Source organism: Geospiza fortis, unplaced genomic scaffold (assembly GCF_000277835.1).
Source record: "Geospiza fortis unplaced genomic scaffold, GeoFor_1.0 scaffold167, whole genome shotgun sequence".
NCBI lineage: Eukaryota > Metazoa > Chordata > Aves > Passeriformes > Thraupidae > Geospiza > Geospiza fortis.
Window position 1 is genome coordinate 1,204,754 of NW_005054355.1, and position 13,709 is coordinate 1,218,462.

Below are 13,709 nucleotides of genomic sequence, written 5' to 3' on the forward strand. Positions count from 1 at the left end.
AAAAAAAATCCATTGCTTACTTACCTTTGTGTTAGAATGAAACAAAAAATTTAAAATGTTAACATTTGAAAGTACTGCTCAAAAAGAGCCTTCATCAAGACAATGATGAACTTATGACAAGCTAAAGAATTAGGTCTATTTCATATATATTACAGCAGTGATATAAAAGTTTCATCTTGCTGACATTTACCTAAGTTCTCCAAATTATTCATGATACATAGGGAACCAAAGATGCATCTCCCACTGCTTCTCAGACTATGAAAACTGGTTGTTTCATTCTACCCACTATAGGATTTTTTGCAAGATTTCCTACAGGAGTCATTCCTGTTTAACAAGAGAGGCTTCACAGGACACTTCCTGAGAATACAAGTCCTGAAAACAATCTGGTCAGGTCCTGATCAAGATGAGCTGCTGACTAGCAATCACTCAGACCAGTCCATGGGCGATGAGTCTTTTTTCATCCAAGGCTCAGAACTTGTCAATAGCATCTATCTTCCCTCTGGTACATTTTCCAGCTCTCAGAGACATGCATTATGCTCAAGCTTCTCTGATACATGATAGTGCAGTTGCCAGTTCCACGTCTGAGAAAGAATGCAAGAGCCTGGGATCAATTCCTTTACCTCTGAAGGACAAGGTAACTGCAAAAACAGAAGGTGCCCATGCCTGGGAAAACAGCTACTGAGTAGAGCACCCCACCAGCTCCTGTGGCACACAGAAGCTGCTGGTGAAAGCTTGGCTCAGGAAGCCTACTGAAATGTCACAGTGGACTCAATGAAAGGCTGTTCTTGGTAGAGCACTTAACAACAGTTTAAAAAAGCAAGATTTTACTAATCAGTAAGACTTGAAGACTTCAGCAACTCCAAAAGAAAGAAGGTGAGACGCCTGCCCAGTGAGGATTTTCATGCGGCTTGTGAAAGTTACAACTTCAGCAATTCAGTGAAAGTTTGCACTACTTTCAGCTTACACATCTTAATGCTTATGTCACTTGCCAAATAGTTCTCTCCTACTAAGCCACTTCATAAGGCTTCAGGGGAAAAACAGATAATAAACAAATAATGTTTAATAAACATTATTTATCTGTTCCTTTAACAGTCTGAGGAACTGGTAGCATAATTTGCTTGTAAGCACCTCGCATCACTTTCCATCCTCCTCTGCGAGGATCTCCCAGCCACTCACCACACTCCTTCACAGCTGCCTTGACACCTACCAGAGCTACTTCATTCTAGCAGCCACTGCTTTGCCACCATAGGACTCTTCCAACTGCACGGAAGGATCTACACTGGCTACACGGGTAGTACAACCACACTTTCAGTATTTATACACAAGCTTAGAAAACACCCATCGGCTGACACAATCTCATGCATATGAATGCAGACAGATACGAAAAAGTGCCTACTCTCTTAGGAGCACTCTATCTGGTCTTTTAGCAGCCATACCCGGTGCCCTAAATAAAGCCCTCTCCCTGAGTTGGTGCTAAGCGAGAGGTGCCAGTGCGAGCAAAGACGCCATGCCAGACCCTCTACTCTTTTCCATGCTGCCAGAAGAGGCACAGGTTAGGTGGACTTCTCTCTCACATTGCTATGCAGGGTCCTATTTCATAGTTTTGACTCCAGGATGATTGATAAAATTTCAGACCAACAAGCACCAAGAAGCACTCTCTCAGACAGCAAATCACATAACCTGTTCTTGGGATACCAACAGCAGAGATGCATGATTTCAAGGAATAAATGTGCCATCATTTGGATTGCCTCACTGAGACTTCACCTAGAGCTGAATGGTATTTTTCAGGTGAAATGTTCATCCAATAAAAGTCTGTAGTCCTCCAATCCTTGCCTTCTCATCTTGAAATTGAGACAAATAAGATTACAAGACCTTAAAGTGATCTGCTAAACCAGATAAAGCAAACACTTCAGTGTGTTATTGCAGCACACTGGAAGACTTAACAAAAACAAAAACTGTTTCTCAAAGGAAGAGGTCTTCATAGCAGCAAAGCTATGGAGGAACATGGAGCTATTTCTGCTGCTAGCTTGCCAAATTTAAACAGAAAACAGCAAATAAAAATGTTTAGAGAATATAAAATATTATCAAATCCCATTTCAATAATGTCAATTGCTCGTAGTCCAAAAGATTAAACTCTATTGAATTAGAAAGGATGACATGTCACCTTCAGAAGCCTGTCTCTGACAATTATATCCATAAGACTGCATAAGGCTGATCAGAAGCAGAAGATGATAAGGCAAGTCTACAGACCTGAAAGTCAACTTACTAGTCCACTCTGCAAATAATACTATAGGCAGGCCAAGGTTTACACAGCATTCACTCTTAAATCTACACAGTGGAGGCTGCCCATCGAGAGGACTTGAGGAAGCTAGCGTAACAATGACTCAGTTTTTTGTACCTGAAAGAGAAGCAACCACTGATTAGCAGGATTTGCATTGAGCACTAAAGAGAACACAAGAACAGAACAGGCACAGCTTGTTTGGGCAAGTAACATCCGCATAGTACAGTGGAGATAAAAAGTAAAAATAAAAAGGAAAATTAAAAAATCAGCTGTTCAGAAGAAAGCTATCTCAGGGGAATAAGACAAAGAAATAAGTTTTAAATCAGGACACTCTACAGTCCCATCATCATAAAGATCTCACTCAAGAGAAGCAGCACCAGCAGCACAAGAGGTTAGGGAAGGGAACAAAATGACGTAGAAGAGGCAACTGCAGTTACTCAATTAAGCACAACCTGAAGCCATGACTTAAGGCTGTATCCTTGGAGTACTGCCCTTCCTCCCACCCTCCTCTACTGGGCCACTTTTGGCAGCAGTTCAGAGTAGTGTGAAGCTACCTATGAGCTATAGCACTTACAACCAGGTAAAAGTTGCAGGAGTGAATATGGGAACACCAGATTCCTTTTACTCTGCTGCGTATTAGGAAAAATCTGGAAACAAAGCAGACTCCAACTAAGAACTATTTGCACTCCAGTCTTAGCAGACATTTTATCTTCTTAAAATATGGATCATTATTACATCTCCAGTTTCAAGGAATCTGAAAATCTTCTCCATCAGCAGAGAAAAACACTACCAAACTAGAAAAAAATGTTTTCAGATGTTGTGTATTGTTTGGTTCAAACCAATGCTGACCAGACATAAGAGGCATCTATTCTGCAAAATGTCTGCAGACATTTTCTTTCACTTCTGCTTATATAGGGCCAGTGGTTGACAGAAGCTAAACAAAGCAAGAGCAAAAGCAGAGAATTTCCATGGGTCAAAAGATTAAACCTAGACTGCAAAGTGGCAATCATTTCTGCCTTTATGAGGAAAAGGCCATAGTTAGAACAAGTGAATTTAGTTAAATCATAACCATATTAAGCCATTCATCTCTGTGCAGAACATCCCAGGCTTTGCAGCTAACATTTCACTACGTGAATGGGTAAAAACATTTGCTCACATAAGCTGGTTAAATGTGATTCAGCCCAGATGTCCGAATGGCTTAGCAGTCTTTGTTTGCAAAACATCAATAAAGAATGACAGACACAAATATAGGACTGAGTTTCTGTCCAGAGGACGTGCAAGGACTGGCGTTTAATAAGATTACTTTTCATAGCATATATTGCTAACACTCAGTGATGTACCAGAACTATGGTTATAAAACACTCAGCTCTTGTTCAAATGAAAAGTGAAAATGGGTGCAATCTAGAATCTAAAACATCTGCCCATTAGGGTCCCCAGAACCTTATGAAGCAGTGCCGCATCTGTCAGTAACAAAGAGGCAGAGAGGAAAGCAGAGGTAAGAAAAATGCTGCCAATCTTGGTGAATACCTGATACACCATGGGGTGGGGTGAACTGCTCCATTTACAGCCATGACTGTTTTCATAAACATGTACCAGGATAAGTCCAAATACTTTGTCTTACGGACAGTGGAAGGCATGAGATAGCTAGGGCCAGAACTGCATTTACAGTGGATGTGCTCAGATGCCTCTATCACAATAGTGGCACTGTCCAGCTCTCTTAGTACCACATACAGTTCTGGAAAACACACAGATAAAAGACAGCATTTTAAAAGGAAGTATCATAGACATACAAAGCTTAACAGGAGAATCCAGGGTGAAAATAACACAGGGAGAAACTTCAAACAAGGCCAGTAACATGCCAGTAATTCATCCTTCCAAATTCAAGGTCATTTTCTACTCTCATGGTGGAATGTATTGATTCTAATTAAGCACAAAATTTCCTCCAGCAATATGATGTCTGGCTCAGCCCGTTTCCACGATGCATGTGTACATTACAAATTTACCCTTAAAAAAGCAACCTGCCTAAAAACTATGGTCTTGATCTATTATGCAAATACGTGTAAACATTCACAACAAACTTCCACACAACTACTACACTGAGTTATTTGGTTCAGTATGGTGAAACAAAACAGTACACAAATACCTTGATAAATAAAGGCATTCCTCTGACTCAATCATAAACAACAAATTAATCCCAACACTACTGTCCCAGATTATCTGCTAGAGGCATTTTAACAGAGCTGAAACCAACAAAGAAGCTTGTTTAGAGCCCTTGTTTTATATTCCCCAGAATACACTGTATACCAACAGACAAGCCTTAACACACAAGTTCAGATCTACCAGATGTACCAGTCCTCCTCCATTACTTAAAACAAGCTAATATCCAATTTGTAATAAAGAGGTATTGCACAGGCAAAAGAATGGATATGCTGCAATCAATACCAATAAAGTTAGCATTATAGCAGGACACTGTCTTCCCAGATTTCAGGTTTATTGCCTTCCAATTTAATTTTAAAGACAACAAATTAAAGGAAACACTCAATTCTGAAAGGACCTAACAGCCCTTCAAATTCTCCTCCTTAAAGCTATCTTTGAAGCTGTACAGACATACTGCTTGTAGGAGGATACTCAAGATATTGTGACTTGAGAGTATTTGCCTTGATCCAAACTTCAGAAGTTCTTTTTTAACACTGGGGCTAGAAGGATTGGGAGAAAACTGAGCATCAAGTACCTAATTCCAGCTTAGGCACAAGCAAAGCAAAAATTTGCTCACGCTGCACACACAAAACTTTGATCAACACAAGAACACTGATACCCTGAGCAACCATGCTCTTGGTACACTTCTGCCAGAAGTTTTTTATATTCTAAAAGAAGAAAATTACCTTTCAGGTATCACTCTCATTCAAAAGCTATTTATAACTCCATTCCTTTACATTTAGTTATAAATGTAAGTTTTCCACTGTGCTCTCCAGAAAGGAAGCAAAAAAAAGAGTAAAGCAAAGGATTTTGTGGCAAAGAACAGACTTCTGGGGTCAAGGAGCAAAAAATCAACTGGCAGAGAAACATGCACAGAAAGTTTACTGATGAAATGTTCAGTCTTTTGTTCTAATTCATACCTATCATTTCACAGAACAGAGGCACCACTCTCCTGCATCTATATTTTGAAGGTACAGGGACCAGCTGTTTTACACGGAGCTGTACAGATATTCTACCTGCCACACACTTAGGATGGCAATGTACAAGCAGTTGCTCTAGCCAATTTTGTTCCAAAAGCAGCAACTGCTTTCCTTGCCTAAAAAGAATTTAATGAAGCCATCTGCTCACAGTGCAGTCTATTCTAAAAACATCCTGCATTCTTTATGCTCTCTTTTGCAGTACAAAGTCTGGCTAGCATCCCAAGGCTACAACCTTTGTAAAAAGCATACAAAAATTCCTGAAAATATTTTGTTCATATTTACATTAAAATACTTCAGTATCTGCATATATCATATGCAGACAGCACATCACTGACAACGTTTTTGGCAATACTTGTATTTTGAAGAAAGGCAATAGACTAGTAAATTGGAATGCAAATTAAATTTTGGAATGCTTGTTTTTAAATATTTGAATGGATTATTTGGTAATATAAACAATGTCCAACGAGGAAGCGAACTGATCAAAAATTTAAAAATTGTTAGCGTGTTACAGCCTCATATAAGCACAGCCAAGAAATTAAGAACTTATGTTCCTTTAAACTCTATCCAATGCATCTGTAAAATAGCTATCAGGAAATGCAGATTTAAAACAACTGCTGTAGGTGCTGCAGGAAAGCGCCATGTTTAATTGCCACACACCTGCGACAGCTGCTTTCAGCTGTCAGGATGCTGCCATCCATGCGGGATGCACAGGACAAGAGTACCTGGAAGTAGCATAACCAGGCAAGAATGAACCTGAAGTCAATCTCCTATGTGAAGCTACTGCTTTTACACGTGGTAAAGATAGAGAACATATACTAACATTTAACACTACAAACTTAGAGGCACATTCCTCCAATTTGTCATCTGTTAGCATCTCTCTGACAGTAGCTTAAAACATGATCTTTCAAGGAGATATATTGCAGCAAAAGATTAACTTCTGCTGCATCTGGCAGTACAAATAAGAGTAAGTGTCCTTTTCCAATTGAAAATACTCCCTTTACCCACAAGTTCCAAACCTGTTTCATTGTGCGTCCAGCAGAACTCTGAAATCAACAGTGCTGCAAATCCATTAGGAAACAGAAAATACATTCATCATGGTAACCAAGCACACTCGGACCTTCCATTTTGCATGGCTCTTCTAGACCACTTTCAAATACAGTTAATGGTTATGCTAAGTTACCAACAGAACACCATGAGCCAAAAACCAAAAAACAAACAAAACAAACAAACAAAAAAAACAACCCAACAAAAAAACCAACCAAAAACCTGTAAATGGCACAATAATAACACCTTACTCTGTTTGCAGGGAAACAGAGCCTTCAGACACCAAGAGTAGCAGCCTGAATACACATGTTTTGGGTTTCATTGCTTCCACAGTGAGACCTTCTAGAAGACTAGCAACAAGAAAGGGAGATATCTTTCAAATGTTTTTTATGACAATTTCCAAAAAGCATGGTTTCTCTGTGGGACTCACATTTAATGTACTACACATTGCATATCCAAAATTTCAGTAATCATCTGGTGCCCAGGAAAGTTATAACAACAGCACAGGACAGGCAAAAATCAGACCAAAGCTGCTGTTAAAAAAAAAAAATTAAAAAAAAATCCCAAAACCAGCAAAATTCCACACCAAAACCTGTGTGTGAACATTTGTTCTGTTCTCACAGCACTGAGTGTCAAAATTCCATGCTCACAGTTCAGAACATATTGTCAAAGAGCTGCTTCTTCAGAGAGCCAAGCCTGTTGTAGCATGAAGAGAGGGAAAAAAATCTCAATTTACATTTTTTTCTCCCAGATTTTTCTGCGATAAAACCAGAATTGCACCTTCCAAACTTGGCCTCTTCAAACAGCATAGAGCAAGGAAAGCAAGGCTGTCATTTTGGGGTTTTATACATGGAGAAAAAGAAGTACAACTGCAATGTACTGTAATGATTAAGCAGTATTTTTTTTCAAAAATTCTTCAAAAGCAATCACATGTCTAGGGTCACAGCCATAGGCAACTCATTTAAATAACATGTGTCTGACAGAGAAGGTTTCCAAACTCGGCCAAAGCTACCAAAGGGCCTCCATAAAGCCAAAATTAAACTTCTCATAGAAGCCAGTTCTCCTGTTGCAAATGGTGTCCTCATTCTACGTGTTAAGTGACTGAAGCGTAAGATTCATGAAAATCACATCAGAAAGCACTAAGACAGTGCCACAACTGTTGAAAACACACAGTGTCTCCTATTCTAAGAAGCAAAACCAGTTCATAATTCAAAGGAAAAAGATGGAAGTAGGGTGTTTGCTACACTCACTGATTTAAAACACACAAGTATACTTCTCCTCTGCTCTGGCCTGAGAATTTGTGCCATGACAGCAAAATCTTTACTAAATGAATTCCATCAGCATTACCCTCTGTGCCATACTGAAGGCACATCTACAGAGGAATGACAAGATGGGCCTTATTATGAACAACCCCAAGAATGCTGTGCCCTCCATCCCTACACACCCCTGGTCTCAGGCCAGAAGACAGGCGCCCAACAACACACTGTGCAAAGGGCAAGCAAAATATCTTCCATCAAAGGAGGTATGGGAGTTTGCACTTGGCTGTCAGTGGCTACTCTGGAAATTACTGCTCGAACAGCACCCACCATCCAGCTCCTTCTCACTTTCAATTAAAATTCCCAGCATCATCCCCCACTGCATACTGAACCAACCTAGGCCATATGGAGAGAAGACTCGCATTCTCTACAAACATGGCAAAAAGAGAAAAGGCACTCCTCCAAACACCACTTTCTCAACCAGGGATCCTAGCTGAAAGAACTAAGGCAGGGATCCACATTGCTGCTTGTTTCAGCACTTCTCAGACCTGCCACGTTCTGGAGAATATACTTCTGGGATATAAAAAATATACTTCTAGGATGTACAAAAAAAAGTTAAGCAAAAATATATTTTCCAGGTTATTGACAGAGTCACATCTGCATATCAATATGCCTTTTTTTCCCTCTTGTTGTCTGGTGTCTGAACAGTGTTACTTACCGAGGATTAAAGAGAATGTAAACTAGCAAGTGCTTGAAATTTGCTCTATGGGAAAAGCCCCCAAATGTTTGAAGAGTATCAGGCACAAGATGGAAGGTAATTTGAATAAATATTAGCAGTGCTTTAATGGAGATGTAGAGATTTGCCAGCAACAAACACAGTCTTCTCTCCACCTCCACCAACCAGAAACAGAAAGTCATCACCCAAGGGACAAGAACAACAGGATCAGGCACACAAGCAGAAAAATTCAGGCTTTATACAACCACCAGACAGAGACTGCTTGAAATGACACTTTAACAGCAGTATATAGGTAACATACGCATTAGTGTGAGAGATGCAGAAAGCTACACATGCATCGTTTTCTACCCCTTGTTCTTATAGACAAATGAAAAAACTAGATTTGAAGTTTCAAAAAACTTACCCAGCAGAAAAACTAGGTTATTTGCTTTTATGCGGAGAAATGAAGGTGTGACACCACTTTTCAGCCAGCTCAGTTTCTAAATACAGCTCAATACAGAGCCAGACAAGTTTTAGTACTAAAGCAAGGAAACAAGTAAAAGCTCATTTAACTGCAGTTTTTCAGGAAGAATATGCTTGCTCTCTTCCGCAGTGCAGAATTACAGCTTTGGAAGGTGTTATGGTTTTTACTGAAATTCTGCCAACCACAGAAAACACACTGGAAACTACCAGACCAGTTGCTGCCATGGAACAAAGCATGCTGAATGTGTTACTCACAAGTTCGGGTTTTCACTGATCCACCTGTCTCTTCAATTTCTAATTGCACGAGTGTAACTTTTTAATCTCTTTTATGTAATTTTCCTTCTGGCAGCTCCACCTGACGAACTGTGATGCATGCCTCTTCAGCTCACAGCACACACAGGGTTAACACTCTTGCTAACCGAGTGAGAAACACTGCAGAATACCAACCAATTTTATTTGAAGTCTGCGTTAACTTGTGTTTGAGCTATAGTGAAGGTGAGAAGCATAGAGAGAGGCTGGACCTTTGAGGCTCTGAAAACTGTGCTGATACCAGAGGACTGAATAAGCGTAAGTGCAAGTGCACAAGATGCTTCTGTCACACACACACATACACAGGAGAGCACTTCAAAAACACCAACCCGAGCATCACTGGAACACACAGCCACAGACAGGATTCTGATCTACAATAGTACCAAAAATGTGTCAAAGCTTGTCATGCAGGTGCACTAAAAGGGTGGAAGATCTCGAGTTCAGAATAGCAGGACTCAATGCAGATCCCATTACCTTTGCTCTCTTCCCATCCTAGACCTCATTTCAGTCCCTTAAGCAGACAGATAATGTGGGCTTCAACTGCCTCCAAAGCCTCTCTCTACAGCAGGGTCTGGGGGATGCCAAGCCCACGTAACTCCATTCTCACTGCCAGCCAAAATGTGAGCTGCTCCCAGAACATTAATAAATAAATAAATAAGTCACTGAATTACAGTGGTCCCACAGTCCTCTTCTGTTCCCATGCTGATGAAAACTAGCAGACTGTGGCAGAGACATAATGATTTTGCATTATGAGAATACAATGATGCATCATAAATGGTCAGCAGCAGGACCCAAAAACGAACACTGAGGAAGAACAGGAGGGGACAGGTCACCTATGCTGAAGCCTGTTTATTTACTTTTGTCTTCCATCTTCACTGACTGCAGAACTCCAAAAGCCATTTTGAGCGCTGTGAGATAGAGAAGATAAATGCCCAATGACAAGTTCAGCAAAGTCTAATTTATACCACAAGCTTATTTCACTACTTGGATAGGACAAAACAAGTACGAATAAGCACTGTTAGCATGTTTAAAATTCACTTGCTATATGTTGAAGACTAAAAATGTACCATAAAGATCATTTAGAAAATCAAGGCAGTGGGTATGGCAAATACAAACCAACTGAAGTTACAGTTTTAACACAAACTCTCACAGACTCAGACTGATGGAACTTCAGACAACAAACAAAGGCTGCAAGAACAAAAAATCAATCTGAAAGACACAGTTCTGTGAATAAACCATATGAAGTAAACTAATTTGAAATACACTGATGTTTAACCAAATTCTGCCCTTTCACCCTATCAAAGTTAGAGTAGTACTCTTATCAGAAGATTCTAAAAGCACTGCTAGAGAAGCAGGTAGTGGAGTGAGTAATTAATGGCTACCCCCCTCCAGATCAATGAACAGTGACAGACTGATCATGACGCACAGTATAGTCACAACAGCTGCAGCAGACCGAAAACGCTTTGTACAAAAGCTGCAATCAGGATAGTTTAGAGCTGCCAAAGAAAAAGTTAACATACAACTAAGACTTTCACACACAGGCACTTCATTAACCTTTGCTTTTCATGCTATGCACCCTTGAGTAACAGGTATGTGAAACTTTGTTTTAGAAGGCTTGTTTACCTTACTGTAAATGTAAGGGGCTCCCAAAGACAGCACTGCAGTTACTAAAATGGTTTAGGTGAGTACTGCCATCTTGAAAAACAGAACAGGTCTGTGATTAAAGCTCTGCCTAAGCAGGATGGCATCCACTTGCTTCCCTGTCAGAAGAACTGGATACTAAGCCTCTCACTCTCAGAAGAAGAGCTTCAAAACAGATAAATCATAATTCACAGCTACTGGCACAAGTCTAACTTTTCTGCCAATCAATGAGTTTTAGATGCTGCAACTCATACACCAGTCTGAAAGGTTTCCAAGGCAGACAACTAAATATTCCTGTAGGTTAGTGTATCACTGAGCAATGGGCCTCCTAGCACAGTTTAAACAAACAAACTGTACTAACAGACTGTCCATTAATTAAAGCTGACGCTTCCTTGCCCATCAGGCAACAGCATTCAGGAGCCATCACATAACGAAACCATTGTTAGTCAGTCTCTTACATATGCAACTGGAGAACAAAAGGTGACTGTTGTACAGTCAACAAGGACTTGAACTCCTGCAGGTAGCTCCACTTCTCATCTCTCAACAAACACAACATGAAAAAAGATTTTGTATTGAAGGAAGAGGCAAAAACTCTTGGTAAAAATAAAACAAACAAGTTTCCCCAGAGTTTCCTCTTACAGTTTTTCACTAAACAGTACCTTTTCATAACAGCCAGCAGATTTTAAGTACATCATACTACTTAACTACTGCCATTAGCGAGAAAAGATAGCAAAAAACCCCTCCCCAGGAAGGACAGTTTATCCTCCTTCCATTCTCCTTGGTCATCACATTTAGCGCCCTTTTGAAACTTTTCAAACCTATGAAAAAAATACAACATTTTGACACTTGAGTATGAGACAAACATCTAAGAAAAAAATCAGATATTCACTTCTTCCAAAACATTTGCGATATGACAGTTATTCTTCAGTAAAACTATGACATAAGAAATTGCGAAACACCGTAAGGAAATGGTAAGGAGAAAATTCCTTTCATAAAGGAAGGTAAGAAGGATTTTAATCTTCTGGTGATGTGCCATTAATATGTATAACACATTTAAAAATAATCAATTGTATCACTGTTGTTTCTAAATTGTGACGTTTGATCAACCATACTAACCACAAGCAGCAATCACAGGTGGCACAATGTGAGGATCAACTGAAAACAGCAGAATAAATACTTTCATCCCAATCTTCATGAGAAGAGAAAAATGATGAAAGAACATACAAAGCTTCAGAAACAGCTAAAGAAAGAAATCCCAGAATAAAATGAAATAGCAGGCTGAGACAAGTAAAAGGCCTCTAATAGTAGTGATTTATTCTATCACAGCCTGTTAGTGTCAGGTTATGTAACGAACCCACATGATTTAGAAATTCACATAGGGAGATAATGTTTTTCAATTAGCAAAATGGATCTGAGTTGGCTGATGTCAAGCGCCTGTAAATGATAATCTCATGAAAATGACAGATGAACACCTTAAACAAAGTCTCAAAATCCACTACTTTTTATGACCTTAAGTATGAAGACATGCCTTAATCCTATCTTCAAAATCAACGAAAAGAAACTAGATACTAGATATAAACTGTAATTCTCCCAGTTACCAACACTTCTCATGTTTTTAAATACCTCTGCTTTCTGAACTAGGATACAGATGAAACAATACATGAAGTCGAGGCACAAAAGTCAGTAACACAGTGCTGTGAATTAGACCAGGTGAAGCCTGTAAGAAATGAAACAAACTATAATAAACAAATACTACATAACAAGCATTCACAGAAGGGAATATATGGACAGGAAAAAAAACACACAGCTAACAGAGCCAAAGCTGCCACTGAAAATTGGTTTTCCCTTGCACATAACAAAGGCTGCTAAATCCGTCCACAAGTCAGCTGAATTTAAAATCTGAAAAATTAAAATCTTTCTCCTAGAAAAGCAGCTCCCAATACACAGCCTCCTGCAGTTCCAACATACAGCAGCGGTAGAATCCATTGCTGCTTTTCTTTTATGCAAGTGTGCTTTATTACTGCTCTGAAATACCTGCTTTCAGTTTCCAAACACTGTGGTCTTACATAATTTACTCTAAGGAGTCAGCTAAATTTTTCTTCCTCCTCATTTGTATTTATCCATTTATGCCCATTACATTTTCTTTGACAAGTCACACAGGCAGTGCTTCTTGAATTTATCTCACTGCCAACATTTTCTAGTACTTATCAACCGTGCACGACTCAGGTAATATCATGTACTCCCTCGCAGGCAAAAAAGATAACAGAACAAGACTAAACCAAGCTTTTGTGAGTTCCACTAAACTGATACGCATTACAAGCAACACATATTAAAAACATACATGGAATCTGCTCACAATCACTAAGACATTACAATAAATCTCCGAACTTACATATGAATCCCTCCAAGCGTCTTTCAAAACTCCTTTTTGAGACATTCAGACAACGTCTGTCCAAAACCCCCCGTTTTCAAAGCAACCAGGTTGAGAGCCAAAAGTCATGACTGAGACCAGCAGCCTCTGGGGGTTGTCAGCACTGGAGTCTCCAGATGTCAATTTAGGTAGCTCGAGACTTACTGAAAAGAGAAGCCTGCAGCAAGCATTTACTCTCCAGAATCTATAAAACACAGATACTCTTTACAACATAAAGGGCATAGGTAAAGCCATTTCCTGGGGCTTGTTTTGGGGGGTTTTTTGTTGTTTTCTTTTTCTTCTTAGAACAGTTACTTTTCAGTACACCAAGGTCTTTCATTAAGTTGCACAACTTCAGTCAGCTCAGCATAGCTCCTAAGGTTAATAAACATGA